This window comes from Schistocerca piceifrons, chromosome 1 (assembly GCF_021461385.2).
Source record: "Schistocerca piceifrons isolate TAMUIC-IGC-003096 chromosome 1, iqSchPice1.1, whole genome shotgun sequence".
Classification (NCBI taxonomy): domain Eukaryota; kingdom Metazoa; phylum Arthropoda; class Insecta; order Orthoptera; family Acrididae; genus Schistocerca; species Schistocerca piceifrons.
In genome coordinates this window covers 979,003,722-979,026,444 of record NC_060138.1, presented here as the reverse complement: position 1 = coordinate 979,026,444, position 22,723 = coordinate 979,003,722, and the positions used below count along the sequence as shown (strand labels likewise).

The window sequence follows — 22,723 nt, the reverse complement described above, 5'->3', positions numbered from 1 at the left end:
CTGTATATTGAGCAAGCAGTAAAGGAAACAAAAGAAAAATTCGGAGTAGGTATTAAAATTCATGGAGAAGAAATAAAAACTTTGAGGTTCGCCGATGACATTGTAATTCTGTCAGAGACAGCAAAGGACTTGGAAGAGCAGTTGAATGGAATGGACAGTGTCTTGAAAGGAGGATATAAGATGAACATCAACAAAAGCAAAACAAGGATAATGGAATGTAGTCTAATTAAGTCGGGTGATGCTGAGGGAATTAGATTAGGAAATGAGGCACTTAAAGTAGTAAAGGAGTTTTGCTATTTGGGGAGCAAAATAACTGATGATGGTCGAAGTAGAGAGGATATAAAATGTAGGCTGGCAATGGCAAGGAAAGCGTTTCTGAAGAAGAGAAATTTGTTAACATCCAGTATTGATTTAAGTGTCAGGAAGTCATTTCTGAAAGTATTCGTATGGAGTGTAGCCATGTATGGAAGTGAAATATGGACGATAAATAGTTTGGACAAGAAGAGAATAGAAGCTTTCGAAATGTGGTGCTACAGAAGAATGCTGAAAATTAGATGGGTAGATCACATAACTAATGAGGAAGTATTGAATAGGATTGGGGAGAAGAGAAGTTTGTGGCACAACTTGACCAGAAGAAGGGATCGGTTGGTAGGACATGTTCTGAGGCATCAAGGGATCACCAATTTAGTATTGGAGGGCAGCGTGGAGGGTAAAAATCGTAGGGGGAGACCAAAAGATGAATACACTAAGCAGATTCAGAAGGATGTAGGTTGCAGTAGGTATTGGGAGATGAAAAAGCTTGCACAGGATAGAGTAGCATGGAGAGCTGCATCAAACCAGTCTCAGGACTGAAGACCACAACAACAACAACAGTGGCAATGGTCAATAAACGTCTGAAGATGGCCTTGTAAGCTGAAAACGGTTAACATAGCACAAGTAATACTGGGGAACAAAAGCAAACTAGTGCTTTTTATTTATTACAATGTTGTTCTACGAAGAACCGGCGGAAGACTCAGTTAACATAACAATAATAATTATTATTGTTATTTTTACCACGATTAGCGGCGAAGATCAGACAAAAAGTGTTAGCAACTTGAAGTCTTCCGATTTCTGCCAGTTCAGAAATAAGAAGTGTAGAAATCAAGTGATTTAGAAACAGTAAGTATAGTGCAGACATTTTAAGTTAGTTGATTTTAAGTGGAGTGTGTGGTTGAAGCAAGTGTCACTAGGGAGTCGTGCAGAGGAAGCATGTTTTTTAACACGTGTCCACCCTCAGTATGAACAGCTACTTTCTTTTCTGAGAAGGAGTTGTAGGTGGCACTGGTGATGCGCTGAGAATTACTCCATAATTCTAACCGAGCGGGGTCGCGCAGCGGTTACCAAGCTAGACTAGCATCGGCTGGACGACGGTTCGAATCCGCATCCGACCATCCTGATTTAGATTTTCCGTCAGGTCCCTATATCGTTCCAGGCAAATACCGATACGGCTCCCTTGGAACTTAATGACCTATTTCTTTTTCCCATCCTTCATAACTCCGAGTTTGTGCTCCGTCTCTAATGATCTCGTTATCGACGGGACGTTAAACCTTAATCATCCTTTCCTTCATCATTCTGTTAAAAAAGGGCTTTGCAAATAAGCAGTACCAGTCGTTTCATTCACTCATTAGTTAGTGATTTGATGAAACAGCTACAAAAACTAAATGTAATTTTTCTTTCGTCATTTTAAAAATAAAACCACACAAAAAATTCTTTTCGTTCTATGGTTTAATTAAGGGCAAACGTTAGTGATGGTGAAGACGGAGGGGGAGGGTACAATCTAATATCTGACTGCACTCACGGCTAATGGTTTCAAAAAGGTTGGGAATCACTGTTTTGGAGGCTCTAAATAATCAAGCTGACGATCTCATTGCAAATTCAGACGCCCCCTGCCCCTAACTCCCCCCCCCCCCCCCTTTCCCCACCTTCTGCATGGGTCATAAGACCGTGGGAAACACCAGGCATGTTCACTTGCTGGTCGGTTCATTAACTGGTGGTTGGCGGTATCTTGTGACCCATACAGATAAGGGATGTTGGTTTGTTTCTGCGATCGCAAGCTCGATTAGTATGTGAGATAATAAAATATCAAAAAATAGCACATCCGCATGGGTAAGAGAATAAATTAAGCAGAAATCAAATTAACTTGATCGTTAGAAGTGAGTGGCTTATGAAGAGTCAAGCTTCTACTGGAATTTTAAATTAAAAAGGAAACCGACTGCTTTCTCAGGCGAATAAATGTGTACACATCAAGTCCTCGAAATTGTTACTAATGATGACTAGGCATTGTTTTATGGTCCCACGATTCCTGCCGTAAAAGATATTTACACTGTTTTGTGTGTATGAATGTTTTGTGTGTGGTATAAAATAATTTAAATGTAACGTGTGTTAGACTTACCGCAGTGCTCTGTTATCTGCACTAGATAATGCCATTACAATCTTCCCTCAACGAGAATAATGCTTTCACCCCTGATTGGAACGTAAATATTGCACTAGGCAATTTCCGAGCAACTAGCTATCCACAGACAGCACAAATACTGTTGTTAGAGGATTATTGTAACAAGTTTTCAGAAATGAGAGCGGTGTCGCGCTGCTGCAGCCGTTTCGCACCAGAATCTGATGGGTGTACGAGAAAAAATGTGTTTTTCTAACTAATGAGATCTGCTGGTGCAGTATCGCATACATGTGAATCGCAAAACGAAGAGGAGGAAAGGCAGAATTTGACGTTAGAGTAGAATCATTAATTTATTTTGAAAGGTTTACAGAAGAAAATAGATTATACTTTTGTTGACTGGATGCACGGGAAACTGCAGAACACTTAGATTTGATTACACTTCTTCCCAGGCTCGGCTCAGATTTATAACCACTGCACGATCTTGTTCGATGCAGTTGGAAGAGGTGAGCCATGTCGTTCATCTAGCCTGTGAACAGTTAATCCAGTAATTTATTAGTAAATGTGCAATTTAGTGTGGAATAAAACAACTGTTCACTTGGGAATGTTTCATAAACACAAAATATTGGTACAGGTTCAGGTTAGTTAAGTACTGGAACTGACACCAGTAAAAACCAGATGTCAAACGCTAACGAATTTACCTTTTTTTACCTCTGTTTTACGCTGATAAACTTGAAATTTGGGCGTTAACGTATCAAACGATACACATCCCTCAATTCCTTGGAAATAGTTTAGAATTTTAAAGTCACACAATCTTTGGTTACTAGTTACTTAGATAAGATTTTTTTAAATTCATAAAAATAAGAACCTGTTAAAAAAAAAGGATAGTGGGAATATCGAAGTCGAATTTGGAGCACCAATAGAACAATCTTGCTACCTCTTATCACAATTTGTCACCACCAACCATCTGGAATCCACTGTTTGGTGAAGGCTTCGTCCAGATGATGATGTATTACAGCCGTCAGCTACACACATCCACATTGTTCCGTCATGTTTTTTAATGTTATCAATTAAACTTCCGCTACGCAGTCGCCTCGGTCTTATTTCTTGGATTCAAGCAATCTCAGTCGATCTACCGTCCATTCGTCTGGCTATAAGTACTAGCGATCTATATTACATTTCCAATACAGTCATAAGTAAGTTTTCCTCTGCAGTTTGCTCCTTGCTCAATTTGTTTGCTTTCCTGTACCTCCTAGTTCAGTCATGACATACCTCTCGATTACTCCCCGCGGATACCTCTGTTTTGAGTGGATTTTGCAATAAAAGACCATGTTTCACTGCTGTAAGCCAATATTAGCAGTACTCATTGATAGAAAATTCTCTATTTTAGACATACAAATGTCGTTTACCGATAGTAATTTAGTTTTTTTATGCAGTGTATACTGTCGATGTCTTCAACTACTCTAATATAAGAACCCAACTAATTCTAGGACTTAACTATTCATTTTTAATAATTTTCTTTGGTGTCTTAATTTTGTAACGTTTTTGTCTTAAAATAATTGGATTTACGACCACTTCTGTCGTTCATTGTTGACATTTATCTGCTTTAGGTGTAAATGAAGGTGTTTTGGGTAAGAATATTTACCATTAAAACTTATTATTTCTTATTTCAGTACATGTTACTTTTGTACCAATTTTTCTTCAAGAAAAAAATCGTCAACAGGCAATTTTCCTGAATACCGCGAATGGCTATACAGGGTGGTCCATTGATAGTGACCGGGCTAAATATCTCACTAAATAAGCATCAAACGAAAAAGCTACAAAGAACGAAACTCGTCTAGCTTGAAGGGGGAAACCAGATGGCGCTATGGTTGGCCCGCTAGATGGCGCTGCCATAGGTCAAGCGGATATCAACTGCGTGTTTTTAAATAGGAACCCCAATTTTTATTACATATTCGTGTAGTACGTAAAGAAATTTGAATGTTTTAGTTGGATCACTTTTTTCACTTTGTGATAGATGGCGCTGTAATAGTCACAAACGTATGGCCCGCACGTCACCGGATCTGACGTCCCCGGATTTCTTTCTGTGGGGAAAGTTGAACGATATTTGCTACCGTGATCCACCGACAACGCCTGACAACATGCGTCAGCGCATTGACAATGCATGTGCGAACATTACGGAAGGCGAACTACTCGCTGTTGAGAGGAATGTCGTTACACGTATTGCCAAACGCATTGAGGATGACGGACATAATTTTGAGCATTTATTGCATTAATGTGTTATTTACAGCTAATCACGCTGTAACAGCATGCGTTCTCAGAAATGATAAGTTCACAAAGGTACATGTATCACATTGGAACAACCGAAATAAAATGTTCAAACGTACCTACGTTCTGTATTTTAATTTAGAAAACCTACTTGTTACCAACTGTTCGTCTAAAATTGTAAGCCATATGTTTGTGACTATTACAGCGAAAAAAGTGGTCCAATTAAAACATTCATATTTCTTTACGTACTGCACGAATATGTAATAAAAAATGGGGGTTCCTATTTTTTTTAAAAATGCAGTTGATATCCGTTTTACCTATGACAGCGCCATCTAGCGGGCCAATCATAGCGCCATCTGGTCTCCCCCTTCAAGCTAGAAAAGTTTCGTTATTTGTAGTTTTTTGTTTGACGCTTATTTCTTGAGACATTTGGCCCGGTCACGATCAATGGACCACCCTGTGTAAACCTCATCTGGCATTTCTTCCAAAAAGACATTAGTTTCGTTTTGTAACTACTGTTGTTGCTGATTCATCTCTTAAGCTCCACAAACGATGAAATAATTGTTCTAGTCCTTATTCAATGTTCTCCCTGTTGTTAGTTTCTGCGCCATATGCCATCTTTACGAAGAAACGTGATGCCTATCCAAGTTATGTGTCTGTTTAGTATTCCCGCGACTCGTAAATTTTCCTGCCATTTTCCTTCGTTTCAATAGATGCTGTGTTGTTTTTGAGTTTCCTTATCTTCGTCTGTCTTTTTCTATACCTTCAACATATTATTCCATACGCAAAAATATCTTTGTTAAATGACTGCCTGTTTCATCTGCGCTGGTATAATCTTCACTTTCAAAGATTCTGAAGTTGCTGACTAGTATAATTTGGTATAATACGCATCATAAAATAAATTATTATATTCTACATATTTGATTTATTATATTGTATTCTACATGATTAGCTTGTATATCTCGTTTGAGTAACTTAAGCTCTGCATCTTACTGCCCTACAATAACTTGAAATGCTGATGCGGTTAATATCCGTTACACATATTTATGTGATGGGACCGGTCTGGCGGTTTAATGGAAAGAAATATCTGCTGAAGCGAAGATCGCAAAATTTTATGTATTTCACGATTTCAGTTTTCAAAAGAAGCTGTCATCATCTGATCTACAAATGTTGAACGTAATAAATTTTATAAAGCTGTAGAAGAGCAAATTTCACTTCAGCGAGCACATTTGGCTCTGTGGGAACCCATCAGCATTGCATATCTGGAAAGATAAAACACACACACACACACACACACACACACACACACACACACAGACACACACACGCACACACACACACACACACACACACACACACCTACACACGTTGTAAACACTAGCACCACCATCAACGAAATGTGACCGACTTCAGAAGCTATTGATAGTGAAAACTGTAACCGTTGGGTGAGGTCCCATTAATTCTGCCCCTCTATTTTTTGACAAGGGAGAGAGAACAAAATTTCACCAGAATCTAACCAAAACTTCCATCTCTGTTTGTAAGATTACTTTCTAATTTTACTTCCACTGCCTCCTTAATAACACTGTCCCCTTAGCTGGAAGTGCATGCCAGAATCTCCGTGTTGTTATATTCCATAGGATTATCGGTGCCAGGACAATGTTCTGCAATAGCATATTTGTTCGGCTGTTGTAAGTGCGAGAGATGCTTATGCTCAGTATGCCGTACTCCATAGTCCTGGCAGTCTGACAATATATGACATGCCACAACTGCAAGGAATACGATAAACACGCTCTTTACGCAAACCAGGATCATCATTTACGAAACCCAGAAATACCCTAGTTAGATGGTGGTCGAAAAACACATTTCACATCATATTTCCAAAGAATACGACCAATCCCACTGGAAATTCCCCACGCACAAAGCTGGAACGCCGTAGACTTTGGCGCCACCTCGGTATTATGATCACTCGCCCGGTGCACGGTTGGTCGATAGCGCAACGCGCGTCTGACCTGTCTTTCACTATATCCGTTCTGACGAAAGGTGACCTCAAGATGGGTTAATCCAGCTGGCAAGCTCTCGTGGTCTGAGATGTCATGGGTATAATGAACCAGAGTACGAAGTATCCATTTACACTGAGTCAGTTGGTGACAACTGTCAGCCTGTAGGTCCAAGTCAGTGTGAGCGGCCTTCTTATATACAGCATGTCCCAACGTACCAGCAATCTTTCTCCCGACTAACACATCAAGGAAGGGAAGGCAGCCATCCTTTTCTAACCTCACAGTGAAACGAAAATTCGAGTGGGTTGAATTTAGGTGCTATAAAGCGTCTTCCAAATTCTCACTACAATGAGGCCAAACAACAGAAGTGTCAGTCAGTTACCTGAAAAATACGTGGTTTCGAAGCCGCCGACTCCGTGGCACATTCCTCGAAGTCTTTCCTAAAGAAAATGTTAATAACAGGTGACAACTGGCTTCTCATCGCAACTACATCTGTTTTCTCACAGTTACGGTTATTGAATAAAAAGTAAATGGAAGACAACTCATGTCGAAATAGGTTCATTAATTCGGCACCAAACCTAAACTCAGTCAACCGTAACGAATCTGACAGAGGAACAAGAGTGAAGAGAGAGATCAAGTCAAAACTTACAAAAGTATCAGTCATTCAAACGCATCAATGTAAATAATCCGCCTGGTTCTTAATGTGATGCTCATACCAACCTACTACAGGACTCAAAAAAGTAGTGAGGTGTTTTGTTACACAATGCGTCGGAGCACCAATGTTACTCACAATCGGACGAAGGAGAATACCCTCCTTGTGGACTTTAGGAGGACATATAACCCAGAGGGAACAGCACAGTAAGAATTGAGACTCTTGATAGTCTCCCACCACAAGAAATTTTTCTTCCGGAGGGTGTTAGTCTTTCTCTCAACATTTTTTGTGGGGTCAGACCGATCCTGCGATACACTGAATTAGATGCGAAACATTGTATCTTTTGAACGTAATTCACCCAGTCCAAAACTACTGTAGCGTTGCCCTTGTTCGCGAGTAAAATAACAATATCCGGATCAACTCTAAGTGAACGTAAAACAACCATCTCAGCCGCTGTGATACTACTCTTGAGTGGACGTGCCCCAGTCAACACACGACATGCCTCCCTCCTAGCCTCCCCTGCAACATCAGGAGGTACTTTAAAAATAGCCAGTTCAACAGAACTAATAAAATAAACCACATGCAAACGCCTGGAAGTCGGTGCAAAATTTAAACCTTTCCCTAGCACAGATAAAGCTGCGTCGTAAAAAGCTTTCTCCGTGAGATTTACCATAGAACGTCAAGAAACAGCATTAGACTCCGAGCCAAGGAAACTTTCAAACATGGCCAAATTCCAGGAAATTACAGATTGAAAATCCCAGTCAGACTGTGACCATGTAGAACCGTCCGGCCAGTTCCAAGAAAAAATAGAAATTTTTGAAGTGCTCAGTAAATGGAACCGAAACAATTCTTTGAAAACAAAATCTAACTGTCGACGAGTGTAATGGGTCCTTCCACGAACAAGAGCTAGGCCAGAGCGTTGCTTGATGCGATTTGTGGCAGAAGGATTAACATGATGCACGTTTCGGAAAAGTTGGAACAATATCTTGGCCACCCCAACAAAAACGACAATGCACACTGCAGTCTTACTCTGCTGCTACGGAGTTCATCCAACCTACGCAAGCAACGATACCTTTCCTCCCCGTCGAGGTTTAGAGCGGGGCTTTTGCTCAAATCGTGATGGAATTCTTCTCTTTCCCTTATCAAAAAACAAAGGGACAGAGTTAATGCTGCCTCACCCGTTGGTTACTAATTTTCACTGGCGATGGCTTCTGACGCCGTGTTTGCAATGTGTGTGTGTGTGTGTGTGTGTGTGTGTGTGTGTGTGTGTGCGCGTGCGTGTATGTGTGTGTGTGTGTGCATGTACTATCTTTCCGTAAATGCTCTGGAAACATAAGTTTTCGGTTTCTTCGCACAACGCTTACTCGCTGCAGTTTTGCCTTGAAAATGAGGGGGTATGTGCCTGTCGAGTTATCAAACGACGTCACCCGGCTGCTTTCCCGTAAGTTATTTGATCATCCGTCACATATTTCACAATGACGTTGTTGTTTGATAAATGTGGTGTGTACAATTTGTAATTCCATTCAGTATCTGATAATTTTATTTTGTACTTCTTTTCTATCGGGATGTATTACCCGCAAGGCGTCTAAGGTATGAAATCTGTCGTTTCTAGCGTCAGATCCGACGACCTGAACTGATGAATCCTTCCTTAGTTCTACTTTTGCATTAAAACCCTGTATTATAATCTTGTAGTGAGATTTACTGCCATTTTTCAGTTTCCCTAACTCATTGTTGAGGTTTCCTCCCTCCTCGTCAGGAAGTTAACGCTATGAATGATTTCCATGGACTATCTTTTGGCTCTGAGCACTATGGGACTTAACATCGGAGGTCATCAGTCCGCTAGAACTTAGAACTACTTAAACCTAACCAACCTAAGAACAGCACACACATCCATGCCCGAGGCAGGATTCGAACCTGCGACCGTAGCGGTCGCGCGGTTCTAGACTAAAGTGCCTCGAACCGCTCGGCCACCGTGGCCGGCGGACTATCTTTTATTTATTAAAAATATTTCCATTGTGTTTGAGATTCCAGCAATATCTGCAATCTTGTTTCAAATTTATCTGTTTACGGTAAAATCTACACATGAATATTTTCCTTCGTTCCTCAGTAAGAAAATAGTGTCCTGATTTTTAGTTCTTCGGTCTTGTGTTTTTCATCGCAACCCTCTAACAATACTATTTTCAGTATGTTACTTTTTAATTTCTTTTCGAAGTAACCTACCCTCACATCGCAACGTTTTGAAATCTGTAGTTACTAAATTACAAGTAGCAGGAGAAACTGGCAGATTAAGCTCAAAGTTATTGTTTGCGTAGCGAAGCAACGTACTCTCTCAGAAGTAGCAGATAGCGCTCTGTGGCCTGAAGCTATTACCTGAATACCCATAGTTCTCTGTACTCAATAACGTCTCACCTGTGTATGAATACAGATGTCCTAGGAATCTGACGGTAGAGACTTCGACAGTTCTATTATTCACTAGGTTCCCAGTGCCGGGAATGTCTGGTGGATGATGTGAACAGAGCTAAACCTCGACAGACCTATGTTCACAGCAGCGTCAGTCCAGTTCACAAATCAATATAGTCACTTAAGAGTCGGTCTCAGACATGTGTAGAGGATTGCGGTTCTTAACTCACCACATTGTCTGCAGACCAAACCGTTGAGCAACCCATCCATATTTCACTATAGTCGACATATTTGTCTTGAGAAATTCAGCAACTGTTTCGATAATTAAGAAAATTCTCATTTATTGTTAGGTCTCATGTGCACGTTTTTAATTAGATTACATCTTTCGATCACTCTGGATCATCTCCAGATCCAAGTACCTGCTTCAGCAACTCGTCTTTCGCCTTGTCTACTCAGACCCACGTACCAGGATACAGTACTCTGTGTTTCAGAGTAGACCAGACGGGTTGCTAAAGCAACTACTTAGATCTGAAGATGATCCAGAGTGATCGAATGATCGAAACATGTGATCTAATTAAAAATGTGTAGCCGCCCATATTTGTTACCCACAAAGTAATTAGTCAAGATGATTACCTTACCGGTGCTAACAGCTTGACGGCGTGAACGTCTGTACTTTGACATCTAGCCACATCGATAATACATAATGAAGAGTCTTCCTCCCATTGATTAGTAAATTCACCTTCTGCAGCAGTTAATATTTACGATCAGAGTTAACTCTTCGTCCAGTGATTCAATAGTAAGTAATTTCTCGGATACTGTAATCACATCAGAGATGTTTCCTAGGTATTGATACTAATACTTCTTCTGTCTTTCACACAGCACTCACCTTCTGACTAAAATTTTTTTTTTTTTTAAGTAAGAGAGATTAAATAAAGACATGTAAAACTAAGAGATACTGATGCTCTGTTAGGCCCCCATGCCGCATCTACAAACTAGAAATCACAAATATATTTTACTCAAGATATATACACTGATGAGCCAAAACATTACGGCCACATCCTTAGTAACGTGTTGTACACTTTCGGAAAGCAATACAACAGGGTTTCTGCGTAACATAGGTTCGACAAGTCCATGGTGGTTCTGTTGATTCTGGACGTATGGTGGAGCCCGATGGCGTCTCAGATGTATTCCACTGGGTTCAGATTAGACAAATTTGGTGTCCAAGAAATCTAAGGGAATTCACTATCGTGCTCAAGCCACCGTAAACGATTGTGGCCTTGTGACGCGGTTAGTTATCCTGCTGCAAGATACCATCAAGCATGAAGTGATACAGGTTGTCTGCAATCATTTTCACGTGATCTACGGCTGCCTGGTGCCTTTGCTTATTACCACAAGCCTCATAGAAGCCAAGAATGAATGTCCTCCCATGGAGTGAAGAGAAACACTGGCGCGAGTAGAAACAAAACTTCTAAAAAGGTGCTACGGTATCCTGTCGTGCGAATATCATTCAAATATTTGTTTGTGTAGGTTGGCACGGACCAATCTAAGTCTGAAATTATGAATTTCAAAGCCGACGGCACTGTCTGTTGATGTTTCGTTTACTTTGTGACGAACATAGGAAGTGGTGCTCAATTTTCTGCGTAATATATTACGAAATGTTAGTAATTCGAGTTGCCTCTGGCATTGGCCAGAGAGAACGTAACAGTGCGTAGGATCTTAAAGCAGGAAATATGAATCTCTGTCACAGTCTGACATGACTCCCTGGTTACTGAAAAATACTATAAATGTTATAACCCAATTTTAACCACCCACTTTGCTTATGTTCTTGGCAGCTCACAGTTATCATTGATGAAAAAATACATGTGAGTTACATTTAAAGCAATAAATGATAGTTTTGTTAAATGTTACATGTGCGTGCTGCCTTCTCATTACGTTCCTTCACATTTCGAAAAGCCCACTAAGGAATCGCATTCGGGAGGACGACGGTTCAATCCCGTCTCCGGCCATCCTGATTTAGGTTTTCCATGATTTCCCTAAATCGTTTCAGGCAAATGCCGGGATGGTTCCTTTGAAAGGGTACGGTCGATTTCCTTCCCCATCCTTCCCTAACCCGAGCTTGCGCTCCGTCTCTAATGACCTCGTTGTCGACGGGACGTTAAACACCACTAACCTAACATAACCCACTAAGGAAAGTACAAGAGTTTGAGTATTACCTAATTGCAAGGACTTTTAAACAAATCACAGTGTGCTGTGTATTGTCTTATCCGTAACGGCAGTTGCTTGATGCGATATGTACATTCAGATTAATCACGGTAGAAAGATGAACCCGCAGCCTTGTTATTCATTTCAGAGACCTTATTTTTCTGCAAGAATTTACGAAAGAATTATTTCTGCTGTAGCGGTCGCGCGGTTCCAGACTGTAGCGCCTAGCGCCTAGAAGCGCTCGGCCATCCCGGCCGGCACCAGATAGGGCAGACGATGATAACGTTAGTAATTTGTAAAGCGTTACGTTGTACAGGACAGGTTGTGAGCTACAGATGTATTTGAGGCTTAGAGCATGAGAGCTTACCTCGAAGTTTATCTATAATTACCGATATAAATTGTCTTGTTTTAATTTCAGTAATTTGAAATTCCGCTTCATTAGCAAAAGTTAAGTCTAAAAGTATGCTTTAGTCTGACTTATATTTCAGCTGATTGAAAGCGTAGAATTATGTTTTCAGAGTTTGTGGGCTGAATAGAAACAGTAATCAATCGTGTTTCTTCAAAGAAGACCTAGAATTTGACGGAAGTATTGGCATTGTTTTCAACACAGGAGATTAGGCTCTGATTAAAGCACGTGGAAAACAAAGAAGTCATTTAGGCGGTATTCATGTAAAATATTTTATTCAGAAGGGAAAGATTAAGTTGGTGTTTGTTTTTTGAAAAAAAAAATGAGACTGATTAAACATGTTTACTTTAATAGGTCAGTAGTCACTTCTTAGTCAATAAGGCGTTGTTGGAAAGCTCTCCATTACTTCTGAGGAGGTACTTACGATTTGTAGATTCAGAGACATGTACATTTTTAAAGATGATGTTTGTGACTTAATGTATTAAGAAACAAATGAAGTTCATCAGTTTAATGCTACAATGAGGTAATTAGATATATAGTACCGTTTATTTGGAAAACAGAATTAAAAAATCACAACCCATGCAATATTCTTAGTTTTGTACTGAATAAAACTTTCTGAACCACACAAATTTTTTCTTATTCTTTCAGAGCCAAAACAAATTTTGATTTGTCCCTATTCACCCGAAGGCCCAATAAACAGAAACAACAAAATTTAATACTCTGTTTCTATTCACCCACTCCTGCAAGGTGAATAGAAACATCAAGTTTTTATTTTTATATGTTATAATATAATGAGGCAGGTCTCAAAGTTAATTGTAAATTTAAAGATAGGAGCAAGACTCATAACCCCATATAATTTTGATTTTATTTATCTGTTTAAAATTATCATTTTTTTTTCTTTTGACGTTGAAAACTTTTTCTATTCACCCACTTTACGGTAATCGTGCCTCACAGGCCAGCGTCTGTGGCGCGTTTCTTATTCAAGCAGCCGTTTGCCTGGATGCCAGCGTATACTTTGTGTAAAAAGAAACCTAGTTAACACGGCCGGAAGCTCGAGAAAATGTAATCAGGTATCTTCGATGCTACAAGTAATAACGTTGACGTAACCTCCGTGTACTTTTTGAGTCTTAACTCGGTGATTTAGTTGATATGCACCGGATGTCGCTTTTCCATGTAGCAATTAATATACAAACATTTTTCTTATATGCAAATTTCCTCTGTTTTCTATAAACGAGTTATCGACGAATGTTGTGGAGTACTGATACAGAAAAATTTCTGTTTGTTTTGAGAAGATCACGAGTTCTTTCTACAGAAGGAGATTGCCTGAAACAGATTATTGGTCAGTGCCGTAGTGAAAGGAGTACTATAATATTCGTGTAAGTTACCGAGCTGTTATTCTCCCAAGTTTTAGATATGCTGCTTTAAGTTTTTTTAAAATGGGAATACGAGACACATCACAATATTACGATTCCCTAGGAAAAAACTAAACTACATTGAACTGATCTGAGACATATTACAGCTTATCTAAGTTCAGAATGGCTGCAATAAACAAACCAAGGTTTATTGATTAACTATTGGCGCTGTTTAATAAATGCTGTTGTTCGTTAAAAGCCTGAAGTTGTCTAAATACGAAGGGCGAAAAACCTTCACGGTGTGAACGTACCGCTGACTTCATTGCATTAAGTGGGTTACTCGAAGAGATTACCATTTCCCATATATATGTGTACAAACGCACACTATCAAAAAATAACGAAAGATCGGAAACTAAATTCCAAAATTCGTTCACAGCACCCGTACCCGAATATTCCATATAGATGAGGATTCCCAAACATTTCCTCTGATGGGACACTTTGAGAATCTAGAATCTTGGTTTATTTTGAAGGCTAATAAAATCTGTAAAAAATGAGAAAAACTTGTTTTTTTTCCCCAGTGATTAATTCAATTTTAAATCATAATTAATAACACAGAAATCATAATAGAATTAAAAAATAATATGGTCAAAACGTCGAAAAAATTGCTATGTTACTAACAGTTTTTTGCGGAGCGCTTATTCACTTCCCGCGGAACACAGTTTGGGAAACCGTATCTGTATCGCACTGACTTTCGGTGACATAAAAAATAAGTGATAAGCCAGTTTTAATTACGTATAATATGAAGAAAATGATACCAGGCTGACGCAACGTTTGCTATACATTACCGCGGTAACCGTGTGAGTGTTTCTTTGTACCACACAGAAAAACTGATGCAACTCTCCTCTCCTTTATGCGATCGGCACGAAATTCAGTGCCTATTTTCCCAGTAACCATTAAAAGTTAGATCGAGTTTGTTAAAATTAATTGTTACTGTGCTGTATAAGCAAACGTCAGCATCAGTTATTCCAAAAGTCACTAACAATTTCAACACGTAACGAATGGAAAGGTAGAAGTTTGGAGGCATTATGTTAACATACGGGAAGTAGAATTACGCTTCCTCCTACCCTCTCCGTTCGCCATTTAAGCGAGATAAGGTCAGTGTTGAGCACGATCCATGATGCTGTTGATTTTCGACTGTCATTCCACAGTCCAGGTACTCTTCAAAGAGCAAGGTGGCGCAGTGACCAATGAGTGGAAGGAGTGGGATGCAGATAACTGTCTAGTCATCCCAACTTACATTTTCCTAAGTCTATCAAGATGGTTTCCGGATTGTTTCCTATGGAAAGAACAAGCCGGATTTCAGAATTTGTGCCCTGTTTCAAATTACCTAGTAGTCGACGGGATGTTACACTCTAATGTTCCTTCTTTTCCCAACAGGATCACGCACAGCGATTTCAGACAAGCTTTTCATTCAAGTACTGACTGATTTATGGGGTTAATGGAGCCGAAAGCAGTAAAGGCATATTCGCGATTAACGGGGATTAAGGCTAACGACCTTCTTTCTCCATAATGATATTTTATTTCCGCCATATCAGATCGATATGAATGAAGGAAACACATCAACACAGAAGAGACTCCACTTAATGCTAATCAAAAATTACTTCTCTCACAAAGAAGGAGCTTTGCAAAATCCTAATAATGCGTTCTTGATTACTTTTCATACAGGTAGGATTTTCATAGTGCATCAACGATTGAACAGAGTTAAGAAATCTGTGTTAACTCAGATTAGTTCAGTCGTTAGTTTCATGAATTGAAAGTAACTGATAACGTTACTCAACTTGTGACAGAGTTACACCACATTCTGAATCTTCACGTCTGCAAGACAGTCTTTTGAAAGAAGTTACTACGAACAGCTATTTCTCTGGGGTGTGATGTGTATAAAATGTAGACAGAGTCAACATCTGATTACGTAAGTGGTTAAAAAAAATGGTTCAAATGACTCTGAGCACTATGGGATTTAACTTCTGAGGTCATCAGTCCCCTAGAACTTAGAACTACTTAAACCTAACTAACCTAAGGACATCACACACATCCATGCCCGAGGCAGGATTCGAACCTGCGACCGCAGCGGTCGCGCAGTTCCAGACTGAAGCCCCTAGAGCCGCTCGGCCACTGCGGCTGGCCGTAAGTGGTTCATGCGGTGTTAAAGCGGTAACGTACAACAGATCACGTAGTTGTTGATGACAGCTCATAATAGTACATAATCTTAAATGGCAACAAATAAAGTTCTTTTAGATTATTGATGATGAAAACAGTTAAAGAAAAGTAATCAAACACTAATCTGTTTTGAAATGTAGTTACTAACGATATACTGGTTATTCAATGGCTTTCATAAAATAAAGTTTAAATGATTGGTTGATATGGCTCTATCGTTTGACTGACAGGATAGTACAGAAGCACTATGCACAAACAGATACTCACTTATGTGTACAGTCTATAATTCTTTAAAAAGTGCATAATGATTTTTTGGTTGTGTTTTATGATTTGAGAAGGATGGTAATACTTGAGGGAAAAGTTGCAGTATGAGAAAGGAATCAGCGATTGAAATGAATCTTCATGGACATTTTTGTGTTCCCCATCCCTGGAAAAGAGATTAGTTGTCTTCATCAACACCACAGACAAAATGTTAAATTTTATTGACTAGTGTAACTTTTTTTTATCATTACGTGACCGACATAGCAACGTCAGACGAAACTGGTGGTCTAAATTGTTACTTGTGTTCTTTTTCTGAGCATCAGTAGTGCGAAAAACGAACTATTTCTTATCTGAACCCGTGTCACGTGTCACTGCTCGATGTTGCACGTGCCTTGCTCCACTCACGACTGTTTGGGTGGGTATCTCCTCCATGTCCTGTGCAAAGGCCGATGCGGCCACAGTCACGTGATCGCAAAGCAACACCACAGCGTCACGCCTCAGCACTGCCAACGACTCCTATTGAGGACATAGCAATGAGGCTGTTCAACTGTTTACAGCTTCAGATATTTGCGACCGCAATCAGTTGCTCGTAAAAATGTTATTTTAATATGAAATGTATCACTTATTCTTCCTGTTTGGAATTATTGTGTCTTGAGCCTTAATTAACTTGTAGCAGTTCTCTAATTTGAACTGGTTATGTCACAAAAAAAAGAGCTCAAAAGCTGGACCGCGATGTTGACAGCCTTGTTCTATTACACATTTAACAGAAGCAATGTACTGAAATAGATTACCATAATAAAATAGGTCTAGGCCCACAGATACAATATGCGCATAATTTCAACATGTGGCCACAGTACAATCAGTAAATAGTGTCATAATTTTTGAAGACATCATTTCCGCCGAGACTGTGATTTTACATTTCTGTAAACCACTACCAGCAAATTTATTCTATATGTCCATTTTAATACAAACAGTACTTTGTATACTACACGAAAGTGAAAGAAAAACAAAAAAACTGTTTATTCACCATTACGATTGAGAACACGAATGTGCCTAGTTTTGCAGGACTCAAGCTTACTTGTTTTCCGACTGTGAGGTAGTTGTTATTTTGTAATTTGACGTCTCACAATATTGTGTGATACATCGTCCAATTAAATATTCAGGTTTTTATAAAATCAATGAAAAAGCAGTCTAGACTGCGATGGTAGTTTATTAAAATGACCGGTTTCAGTCTATACGTGAGCCATTTTCAGCACCATCAGCTGAAGATAACCTAAGTATAGACCGAAACCAGTCATTTTAATAAAGTACCATCGCGATCTAGACTGTTTACTCACTAATTTTATGTAGATTACAAGATCCTTGCCTCCGAAAATATTACCGAAGTTTTTGAATTCTGGTTGTTACTTGAATGGGAAATGACACGTATTAATGGACTTATCCACTTGAAAACGGCAATACTGCCGCATTTGGTAGATTAAATAAAACCATACATTATTGCTGGAAGCAATGTTTTTCAAGCCATTTCATAAGACAGTGGAACCTAACCAAGAAACCTAAGTATCGTGTCTGCTACGGCTAATTTAAGGAAGTAACTGGTTTCTACTGAAAAATATTACAGTAGTTTAAATTGTACTGGTCTGGAAGTCAGCCTGTGATTATACTTCCAGACAGGAGACGAAAGGTGACAGGAAGTCTGGTTGTACAGATTGTTGCTAGTAATAAGAGCAGTCGATTTATTTTTGAATGCACTTTGTAGACAAATATGTAAACGTATGGACTTTATAGAACTAAGGAAATGTGTCATTTTATGCACCGGCACTAAACCGAAAACAAAAAAGAAAGAAAGATGCAGCACCCTGCCATGCGAAATTGGACAATAATAAAGAAAATTCACTAAGTAACACCAAACAATTTGTGAATCACACGATAGTAATACTGCAGACGAAAGTTTGTAAGTGTAGAAGCAGCTCAAACAACACAACTAAAATAAAGGAATGGACTATACAAATATTCTGCACATGTGGCAATGTAGAGACTTTAGCGATATAACTTAAGGAGAAAGAAACATCAGTGACACTCACTATATTTCAAGACTGAAGGAAGAGAAAATCAAGGGAGAAATGCTAAATATATTTCAACTGCGGAAAAAAAAGGAAGTGTGTGATTCACATACAGGCCACAGACAAATAATGGAATTGATTAAATGACGTGAATGCAGGAAAAAAAGGCAGCGGTAGTGACTGCGTCGGCGCAGGTATGATCAACATGAGTAATGATCGAGATGTACATACATGCTTATTGACGTTTCATCACAGTGCGTGAGATGTACGTCAATAAACTTGGGTTACGGGAGGGGAGTGGCTTGACAAGGAAAGGACCTTGGTTCCACTTGATGTATGTAAGATATCTGACATTGTGATCTTTAGCGCTAAAGATTCCAATTGTGAGGAAAATTTACAAAAATAAGACAATGATTGGTTACTTTAGCATTCATAAAATTTTTTTAAGACCTGTGACCCCCTAAGGAGCTGGGAAAGTTACTCACCATTTTGCAGTGATGATCGTTTGTGCCGCAGAAGATAAAGCTTGGAAAGTGCCTCATAATATGAGGCGTTACATATAATCCCCGCTGGCTAAGAGAGTAACGCTGGGAAAATGCCACCACGAGCTTAAAAATTTTCCACTGTGTCATTCACTCAGCTTGTGTTGGTGGTCCGATGGAGCGCACGTGATAGTATCCTGCTCGTCCACTTCCAATACGAGGAGCCTGAGTGTCAAGGTGAACCTCCACCGAATTGTAAGAAATGTTTTCCTCACTTTTTTTCACCGGCGTCATAGCCGTGACCCCCTCTATCAAGAGCTCCTTGCCAACCGAAATGCGTTTTACTTTATCGCTGCCCCTCGGCGCCGAGGTCCCGCGGCCTACGGCTAACCGCGTCGGGTACAAAGATTCCTCCGGGGATGACGCACTTTGGGCCCTATCTGGCGGCAACCGGTCTGCGCGCCAGCGAGCGGAGGGTCTCCGCCGGCTGTTGGAGGGGGCGCTATATATTCAGCGGCCCAGCGGGTCGTCGTCACGAACAGCTCAGCTCAGCTCTCCGTCGAACTTCCATGCCACTTTGGGCGGCCGCCGTACGCACGGTCCAGTGTCACCGAGGCATCCAGTGAGCACCACACACACAGCACAATGCTGATTGGGTCGGCATCCAGGTACATCGCGGGCCGCGGAGCCGTGCAGCGCATCTACTGGCGAACCAGCGACAGCCAGAAGGGCGCGAAGCTCGTAAAGTACGGCCGCGTGCTCACCGTCAGCCGCGCAGACGCCGACGCCGCCAGGGCCACGCCGCCGCGACGCCTCGCCGGAGACGTCCTCAGTCCGAACGCCGTCCACTTTCTCTAAGGTGAGTGCGCGCACCTCGTCCTTCATGGTTTTCATTACTTTTAGTATCTCCGTAGCTGATAGGGCATTTGTTTCCTAAATAGACATCGTATAGCTTTTTTTCGCACCTAGTTTCGGGATCGCACTTCCATTCTCCTGCAATCATGTCTGCCATCAGCCAAGCCATCAAGTTGGAATTCGGCAGTAACTACTGGTGATGCCGCATTCCAGACTGACTGCTTGGCTGATGGCTGCAATGACTGCACGAGGATGGGACTGCGACTCCAAAATTCGTCGCAAAGAAAGAAAAATAAATAGTTAAAATTAAACGAAGTACATCTATGGAGGTGCCAACAAGCTAGCCGCATTGCTAACATAGTTACCCGTCATGTCACTAAAGTTAAGTGCTGTAGGAATTGTTTAGTACTTGTATGGGGGACCGTCTGAGTCTGTCGAGCGCTGTTGGTGTGTACTCAGCCCTTGTGAGTCCAATTGAGTAGCGGAAGTAGTGGCTCCTGTCACGAAAACTGACAGCGACCAGGAGGTCAAGAGAACGGTATGCTAACCAAGTGCCCTTCCGTACTTACATCCAATAACGCCTATCGGCTGAGGATGGGTTGGTACCGTTGGATTTTCCGAGACCTGTTCCGAAGGAGTTCAGTTTCAGTTTTGTAGGTTTTGAACTATTTTCGAAAGAGATACAAAATTTTTACATAATCTCTGTCTTATTACCAAGTAACATTGCCATGTCACGTTTCGGAAGTATCACATCATATTTTACTTTGCAGTAAAAGACGAGTATTTTATAAAATAAATTAAACATATCATTTAGCTATGTGATGATTCAGTCATCCTGAAACAAAACCCGACATTTTTTAATTGTTAGTAAAAGAATGAGTAATACAGGGAATATCACGAATATACATAGCAAAGGACTTCAACAATAACCGTTTAGGAAACAGAAAAATACAGTTAAACAATCAAAGAGTTAATATTATTCATGATGCTTGGAGAACTCCGTGCGATGTATGATGATGAGAAAAACATTGTAACCACTCAGATTGAGTTATCTTTGGCGAATGAATATAGTGCGCAGAATGCTATCTGTGCGCTGTATTATTTTAAGGAAAAGGTTCTCTTTCTCTTAACAAGAAGTAAAATGTAATCTGCACAAGGAATGTAGCCCATCCACTGAGGGTGGATCTGAATCGAGACGAGCTACAGCTAAATGAACAATTTATTCCTTGAAGTTGTAATTGGATACGGTGTTTTCCTCACAATTATAAGATGCTGTCTTCATATGTTCTGTCTTGATCTTTCCATATTCTGGTCACTGGACCAGAAGGACGATAATCGAATAGTTTCTGAGACATTTAATGTTTCTAGCTACCTTTGTGTATGTGAAAAATGTTAAACTTCACGCAGATCAGTTCCATTGTTAAAATATTCCTTCTTTTTGCAACCTCAGAGGTAACATGAGCAGAGTCTGTTCATATTTCCCTGCGATAAATGGGCCAAGTATAGTAAAGATTTCACGCTGCACAAATAAATTCTGGCTGTCTCGTGACAAATTGGTTGGAAACAGATTTAATAACTGGCAGTGAAATATATCAATATAGACAGCGAAATAATAAATGCGAGAATCTTCGTGTTGCGCGACATTTTCTTCTACAAGGAACTAAAAGTTCTTATAGTTTTTATGTCACGTCGATGATTTCGTTGCATTTCAGAAATTTATGATGTGACAGAAATTGAAACTGAGTGCCGTCTCGAATCAGTTAATTGCTTTCTCTAGTGATCATGTATAGTTATGTGATGACACGCTTTCGGGAACCTAAAATAAATGAAAAACGTCCCCAGAATTGTTCGTTTTTGGTTAACAGCATTCTGTATGTTCCGCATTGTGGTACATTTGTCTACGTTCTGCGGTGCTGGGAACTGGATTAGGCAGGAAAGCAGCAAACAAAATGGTTCAAATGGCTCTGAGCACTATGCGACTTAACTTCTAAGGTCATCAGTCGCCTAGAACTTAGAACTAATTAAACCTAACTAACCTAAGGACATCATACACATCCATGCCCGAGGCAGGATTCGAACCTGCGACCGTTGCGGTCGCTCGGCTCCAGACTGTAGCGCCCAGAACCGCACGGCCACTCCGGCCGGCAGCAGCAAACAAAGCAAATATTCTGCTATCGAATTCGTTCTCTTGCAATGTAATGACCTCTGGCTATGCGTGGCTTCGTGTTAATATGACAAGACTCATCAAATCCGAAAGCAGGAGCATACTGCAAGCTAAATCAAAATGAAGGCAAGCACATTCAGTAAAATGAATGTCAATATTGGAGAACTAAGAGTAGAGAGATATACTGTATTAGCTTTCAGATCTTAGCATTACTGATACTTTCCGATGGGTCAATTAAAATAGAATTTTACCTCTTTGTCCAATCACAAATGTAGAGAAGAACTAAAAAATTGAAAGAAGTGTAATTAAAACATTGTTGGAAAGAGGTCAGAGGAAAGCATTACAGTAAAAAAAGCGACATTTTCCCACTGCCACTGCCGGGTTGCAATAATTTCGTATAGAATATATGATATTTGTTACGGTCAATATAAAGACGTTGTTAGTTCTAACTCTCCCTAACCTGCATCTGGTCTCGCAAAAACGTGTAGTTTGTTGGCTACAGAGACCGAGCGGAGAGCGTTTTGGCAATGTTGTGCCGCACCTGTTTTCTTATAACCACCTGCTGTATGTTGCAGGGGCTGGACGCAACCCGGGCTGCAGCACGCATCCGACTGCAGCACGGAGCAGGTACGGGGCCAAGACGTCGTGACTGCTCCGTAGCGGACTATGGACACCTCAGGACTGCCTCGTGAACACCTCACTCTCCACCAGTCTTTCAAGTTCAGAAGCAAACAGAGACTTCGCTTCATCGTTTTACCTCTTAGTATTTACAGAGCAGCTAACTCGCAGTTGCTTTCATTCACATTTCTCACGTAATGATCAAAATGTGGTATTTCCTGTTTTTATTTAATAGCGAGTTTCATTCATGGTTTGTTACTGCAAATCGATGAATTGCATCTCATTTTTGCATCATCTACCATACTTTTATTTATGAGCTGTGTTTGTGCATTTTTGTTGTTGTAATAAAACATTTTCGATTATA

General features: G+C 40.2%; 2 long non-coding RNA genes across 2 annotated transcripts in view; one reads left to right on the top strand and one right to left on the bottom strand.

Annotated features, from left to right (window-relative positions):
• Nucleotides 1-19,080, bottom strand: part of LOC124766607 — a 24,877-nt gene extending 5,797 nt beyond the window's left edge. The window contains exons 1-2 of the long non-coding RNA XR_007012945.1: nt 18,726-19,080; nt 2,816-2,954 (exon numbers count right to left, since the gene is read on the bottom strand). This is a non-coding gene — a long non-coding RNA (uncharacterized LOC124766607). The remainder of the gene's footprint in view (nt 1-2,815; nt 2,955-18,725) is intronic.
• On the top strand, nt 18,367-22,723 carry LOC124765500. The gene is made up of 2 exons (XR_007012914.1): nt 18,367-19,581; nt 22,317-22,723. It is a non-coding gene; the product is annotated as an uncharacterized LOC124765500 (long non-coding RNA).